This window comes from Brassica oleracea, chromosome C9 (genome assembly GCF_000695525.1).
Source record: "Brassica oleracea var. oleracea cultivar TO1000 chromosome C9, BOL, whole genome shotgun sequence".
Classification (NCBI taxonomy): domain Eukaryota; kingdom Viridiplantae; phylum Streptophyta; class Magnoliopsida; order Brassicales; family Brassicaceae; genus Brassica; species Brassica oleracea.
In genome coordinates this window covers 4795335-4801883 of record NC_027756.1, presented here as the reverse complement: position 1 = coordinate 4801883, position 6549 = coordinate 4795335, and the positions used below count along the sequence as shown (strand labels likewise).

At 30.8% G+C, this 6549-nt stretch overlaps 2 long non-coding RNA genes across 2 annotated transcripts; both read right to left on the bottom strand.

The window, feature by feature from the left end:
* Positions 1–374: 374 nt before the first annotated feature.
* Positions 375–1287, bottom strand: LOC106317019. The gene is made up of 3 exons (XR_001265034.1): positions 1252–1287; positions 638–805; positions 375–549 (listed from the first exon to the last, which is right to left on the bottom strand). It is a non-coding gene; the product is annotated as an uncharacterized LOC106317019 (long non-coding RNA).
* Positions 1288–2070: 783 nt separating this feature from the next.
* On the bottom strand, positions 2071–2369 carry LOC106317020. Its single transcript, XR_001265035.1, has 3 exons — positions 2356–2369; positions 2194–2279; positions 2071–2108 (listed from the first exon to the last, which is right to left on the bottom strand). It is a non-coding gene; the product is annotated as an uncharacterized LOC106317020 (long non-coding RNA).
* Positions 2370–6549: the final 4180 nt, after the last annotated feature.

The window sequence follows — 6549 nt, the reverse complement described above, 5'->3', positions numbered from 1 at the left end:
TTTCTCCTAGGGGTAGATCGTTTGTAGATAAATTCAAAAGATAACTAAATATGTAAGAAGGAAAAACATAGGAATCATTTCAAAAGGCACGAAAGCTAAGTGGGGATGACGGTTTGTTGCACTTGAAACTATCACCGAGTATTTGCGGTTCTTCTCTTCATCACCAAAGCTGGTGGGATTTGCTTCATCAACTTCTATTGCTTTCCTCGGCGTATCACCCGCGTAGCTAGCAGAGCTGTTGGTTGTCCAGGTTGGACATCCATCACTGAATCTTTGTTGCTACTTTCACCGTGAAAGTAGAGTTAGACATGTATGTTATTGTTACTTAACAGCAACACGTTGGAAAATAAAATAAAAACTTCGTTGACCACCTCTGACAGGAGTGTTGGGGAACACACTGAAGAACACATCTTCAGTGATAGCAGAGACGGTGAAGGTATGGTGGTTGGGGATGAAATTGTATGGTGTTACCCGAACTTGAAAGACGCATTGCTTGCCAGCTAGCTCTTCTACTGATCTTGATAGCTCAGCTCAGATCCTTCACCGCCACTAACATGAAATAGGTTTAAAATTCAATCATTGTAACCATAAACATTTAAAAACGTAAAACGAAGGGAGTGTTGGGGTGGAAGCTAACCTCCCCAAGAGCCAGTGTCGCTGCATCTTTCTTGGTGAGTTTTGTCATCTCTGTGTCAAAAACCACAAACGTAGCACTGTCTGGGCCATTGCCAGCAGGTCAAACAGTGAAATAACGCCTCTAGCTATAGAGATCGCTTAGGCTCGCTTTAAGGACATGAGGCGCCACCTGATAAAAAATTCAAGTGAGATTAGTAGTTATCCATTCAAGTTTATACATTCATGTTAATCCTAAACCAGTAAAATTAAAAATAATCAAATCTTCAACTTAAAACATAGTCTTCAAATCTTCAAACAAAACTAAACTTCAAAGTCTTAAAGAAAAAAGAGAATCCAAAACAACGTCAAAAACAAACAGAACTTCAAAACAAAGTCATCACAAACCCATAACAAACTCAGAAATAAACTCAAAACAAAGTCATCAGTAAATTAGTCCACATCATCATAGTAGAAGATTTAGACTCTCTTGTCTCTATAGTTTAGGCGTGAGTAGAAGATGAAGAAACGTACAGATATAATGATGCAAATTGTTAAGTCATAAAATTAGATTTTAGGTGAATTTGTTTTGGAAACATAAAAAGCAACTAAATATATGTTGTAATAGGAAAATCTTACCTTAATATCGAGAAAGGGTTGAGGCATGAGGCGTCCTGGAGCGTCCGCCTTCATGAATTAACCTCGCTTCAATTCCTCAAGGCGACGACCCCAGTTTTGACCTCGCCTAAGCTTAGCCTAGGCGTCGCTATTTTAAACAAACCTAGTAAAAAGTGAGTTAAGCTAAGTGGGGACATAAACTGAAACTTGCATCAATATTTTGTACCTAAACACCCCGGTGAAGTTTGGTGAAACACATCTACTGCAGCGGAGCAAAGTATCGGATTTGTCCAACTTCCTGCTGCCATCGGTGCAAGAGATGTAGGACCAGCCATTTTGCTAGAAGAAATCAGCTTCCTTTTACGAAGAGAACAAAGAAAACATTGGGTGGGGCAATTTTTACATCACATAGTTTCACATATTATAATGAAAGAGAGTTATGGTAACCTGGTCGCTCACTTGGAGAGGTACGTTGGAAGTTCTTTCTTCTTAATCCCTTCCATGGTCTCAACACGTGGAAAATACCTCAACTGCAAGCTGCAGGTATATGTTTAACAAACATTAACAGAACAAAGTCGTAAACACAGTAGGGGAGCGCAAAGGTGAGCATGTAAGTTTGTGCAAGAATTTGAGGGGAAATGTGAGTTAGACCGGCGGTGTGAAAATAAAATTTGGTGGCCGGTGTGGAGTTCAGATACATGTTATTAAATAAGATGTATGTATGAAAAGTATAATATTCGGAGTTAAAATGTGTAGCAGCAACATGTTTTCTTATGAAAGCTGGATGAGCATTACCTACAAATATTTTTTGGATTCACACCAGCATGACAGAGTGGGTTATATCGCCATAGCTCAAATTTTCCTGGCTGACGACTGAGCTGTTCTATGAGATTATATATAAATTATTAGAAAGGAGTAAATGGAGATGCATGAAACCTGTGAAAAGTTAAGTTTGGACCTTACGTTTCGATTAGAAAACGAACCATCAAAATGCGTTGTTGAGGTCAGAGACACATAGCCTTGCAGGAGATGTATTTGGCCAACAACATCTGAGAGTTTGAAAATTATTTGTATGTATCAATTGCTAATATAACTGTAGGGATTGATGGAAATAGAAAAGTCTACCGTGGATGAAGGAAGCCAATTGTTTTAGGTATTGGAAACGACGATGGAATAAAATTTGATGTTACCATGAATTTATTTACCATTCTGCTGCGGATTTGAGCAGCAATACATTACAAAAGAGTAAAGCTTCGTCGGTTGAGAAACTCTTTAAGTGGATATCAGATGTTGAATTCCCGTCTCTTGCATCAACTATTGAAAGTGATCCCGCTGTCATCGGTTATGAAACGCTTTGGGGTTTGATGGTAACAGTAAAGAGGGAGAGATTGGGGAATACAAGGAGTTTTATAGATATTGTTGAAGAAGTATAGAGAGTTACAGAAATTACACTGAGTTGAGACTGAGGTTCAACTAAAATATTTGTTACTTAATCGACCAAGTGTGGACGGAAGGTATGTTTATGTCGGGTTGACGAAAGCTTCAAATGGGCTTCGGCCTCACTTCACGTCTAATGTATAAATTGCTATTCGGCTTTTGAAATAAGTTATAAGACCCAAAAATCATAAACAAAAGAACGAGAGAAGGGACATAAAACGTGATTATTAGAGCAAACGCATTAATGAACCGGGGGTTCATAATTTGAATTTTTTATTATTATTTTCTTTTATTTTTCGTTTGATTTTTTTTTTTAAATAAAAATAAAAATAAACGGACCAATAGCGGGCCGTCACGTGGCGTGGAGTCCGCTAAACAGTAACGACCCGGGTTCATGCGGAAGGAACGTGGCGAGACGAAGTCTTCGCTGTTGTTTATTATAATAATTTTTTTTCTCGATTTGCGTGTGAACTTCTCCTAAGACTCTTCAATGCGGTTGTTCTTAGGCAATAGGTTTGTTTCTGTGGGTCCCACATAAATGAGAGCTGCTGACGTGGATAACCTGGTTGGACAGAAAAATGTGGCATTATGTGTCCGAATGGAGGAGCGGGACAAGTGCAGTTCTCCTACACATGCAGTTCTCCCGCACTGCATTCACCATTCACCATTTTCTGTTTGCAAAAGTAGTTCAAGCGGGAGATCTGCTTCCAGTTCAATATTTTTTGTCTTTTTGTGGAAAAAACAAGAGATCTACATGCAGATCTCACCCGCCAACATTTGGTGGTGTTGGTCTGCTTTTTTTTGTTTGGTCAATAAATAACTTTGTTACAACACATAACTTTAAAAATATATTTATCTACTTTTATGAATACAATATTTTTATTTTATTTTATTTACAACTTTAACAATACAAAATTATCATTCTCTACTTATTATTTTTTGTCATATAATATTTACTTTTTTTAAATAAGAATATAAAAGAAGTATAAGTATCTTATAAAACATTTACATGCATTTCGGCTGATCCTTAACATCTTATAAAATATTTGTTTAGGTGTCATTTTTATTGTTTCAATATATGATCTATTATATAGTTTTGAGCTGATTTTGTCATTCATAAGCTATAATAAATTATTTGATCTGGTTCTCTCCTGCATGATCTGCTTGATCTGCACTTGTCCCGCTTGATCTGCATTTGTCATATTTGTTCTGCATGATCTACTTGATTTGTTCCGCTTGAACTGCTTTTACCATTCGAAGCCTATATATTATATGACTAGTGATCAACCCGCCTGTATATGCAAATAAATGAAAAATATTATATTTTAAATACTTAATTTATTTTTAACTAAAAATAACATTAATTTCACATATATTTTTATTTCTTATTCTTTTGAAAAAATATATATTTAGACTGAAATTAGTCTATATATCTGTTTATTTGAAAAAAAAATCAGGTATGCAAATTTTTGTTTATTTGGTTTATTTTGGTCTACTTCTGTGTATTCGGTTTAGTTGGTTGTATGTTCTAACCAATCAGTCTTTGCTTGCCAACCGAACCATAAATCGATTAAACTTTTAATATTGACCGATAGTTTTATAGTTACAACCGAATGCTAAACAGAGAACCGATAATTTTTGTTCAGTGGATTCCGTTTGCTTAGGTTTGTACCGCATGCTCATCGCTAAAACCCCAATATCGATGAAGAATGAGAAGTGTCTTGTCTTCTACTGGCAGTTTCGGGGAAATGAAAATGTTGAAGATAAAGTATGTGATCTTCTGTTTGTCAGAAATCTCTAAATCTAGTAATATTATGTCGATGTTAAAGATAAATGTCGATGTTTTCTACATGAAGTAAACATACATGTTTAAATTAATCCCATTAGCCACAAGTGTAGGTTCTCCTCAGGTTCGTACAATCTCTCAAAGCACCTAATTTGATCGAATTAGTATTTTATTTTCTGGTAGAAAGATGGGTGCCCGTTATGCTAATGGTCCGAGGTAGTTTATTTGAATTATTATTTTCAAAAATGTTAATATTGCGAAAAACATTTATTTCATTATAAAATAGAAATCAGAATGAAATAAGGTAAACTAACAAACTTAAAAACATTATACATATATTAACTTAATACATATAATAAAATTTTGAAATTTAACATAAATAATTACGAAATATAATAATTAATTTGAAAATGTAGAATTTAAAAAAAAATGCAACTATATAAATTTAAAACTCAATATTTTTAGTTTTAGGCTATATAATATTGGAAATATTCACAAAGAGCATATCTAACTATATAAAAGTTGAGGGTATAAGCCTTTGAGTACGTCCACTTAGGATTTAAAAACATCAATCAGAATGACATAGCATTTGTTTTCATTTCTTATTTTAAAAAATGTTAATATTTCTAAATTGTTATTTCAAAATAAAACAGAAACCAATATAAAATTAGTTAAGTTAACAAAAGTTGATCATTATAAATGCTTTGATGGCGTCCACATAGAATTTTAAACAATCAATCATAATATGACAAATCATTTGTTTTCATTTATTTTTTCAAAAATATTAATATTTCTAAAAAAAAGTTCAAAATAAAACAGAAAAATATCAAATTAGTTAAGTTAAAAAAGTACAACATTACATATAAGTTAACTAAATATATAAAATATTGTACGGAATTTAACATAAAATATAAATACAAAATAATAATTAATTAAAAAAAGCAAGACTTTAAAAAATTAAAAGTGAATAAATTTAACGTATGATTATCAAATTTTAGGCTATATGCTAATGAAAATATTCACATATAGCATATACTATGTATAAGTTGAAGGTATAAATAATTGAGAATGTTCGCATAATATTTTTAAAACACCAAAATATGCTAAATCATCATTTTATTTACTATATAAAAATTGAAGCTAAAAATCCATTGAAAATATACACATAAGATTACAAGCAACCAATAAAAAAATCATAATTTTAGTTTACTATTTTTTAAACTGTTAAAATTTCCAAAATTGATTATTTGAATACAAAATGGAATTCAATATCAAAAAGGTAAACTACTAAATAAATAATTAAAATGGAATTAACTTATATATATATATATTAAGTGTTTAGAAATTTAAAATAAATCTATATTATATAAAAGTTTACGCAATGTTATAAAAAAAGTTGAGGCTAGAAATAGTGAAGGTGTACACACAAGATTTAAAACAACCAAATATATTATGACAAATTGTTATTTTAAACTTTTATTTCAAAAATGTCAATATTTTAAAAACAATTTTCATTTAAAATTAAAATAGAAACCAATATCAAACAAAGTAAGTTAATAAAAGTATAAGATTATAAATAAATTCACTTAATATATATATAATACTTTTCGAAATTTAACATAAAAATACAATATAAGAATTATTTTTTAAAACAGAAGGCCTTTGTAATTATAAATAAATAAATTCAATTCATGATTTTCAAAGTTTAGGCTATATACTATTGAAAATATTCACAAATAACATATACTATACATAATTTGAGGCTATAAATCATTGAGAATATTCACATATTATGTTAAAACACCAAAATATGCTAATTATTCTTACCAATTATCTATTGCACCTTAAATCGAAATTATATGTTCAAAACTATAATTCATTACATTTATATACTTTTACATTTTTGAATATATAATTATTTTTTAAAAAAATATATTTTTAATATAAATAATAATAATTACATTTACAAATCTTAGTAATTTTAAAATATTTTTTTTTAAAAATAGTTTCAAAAAACATTTTTGAATTTCAAAAAGAAAATTTGAAAAAAAATATTTTTTTTATAAAATAGAAATATTATAAAAATGTTCGAATTT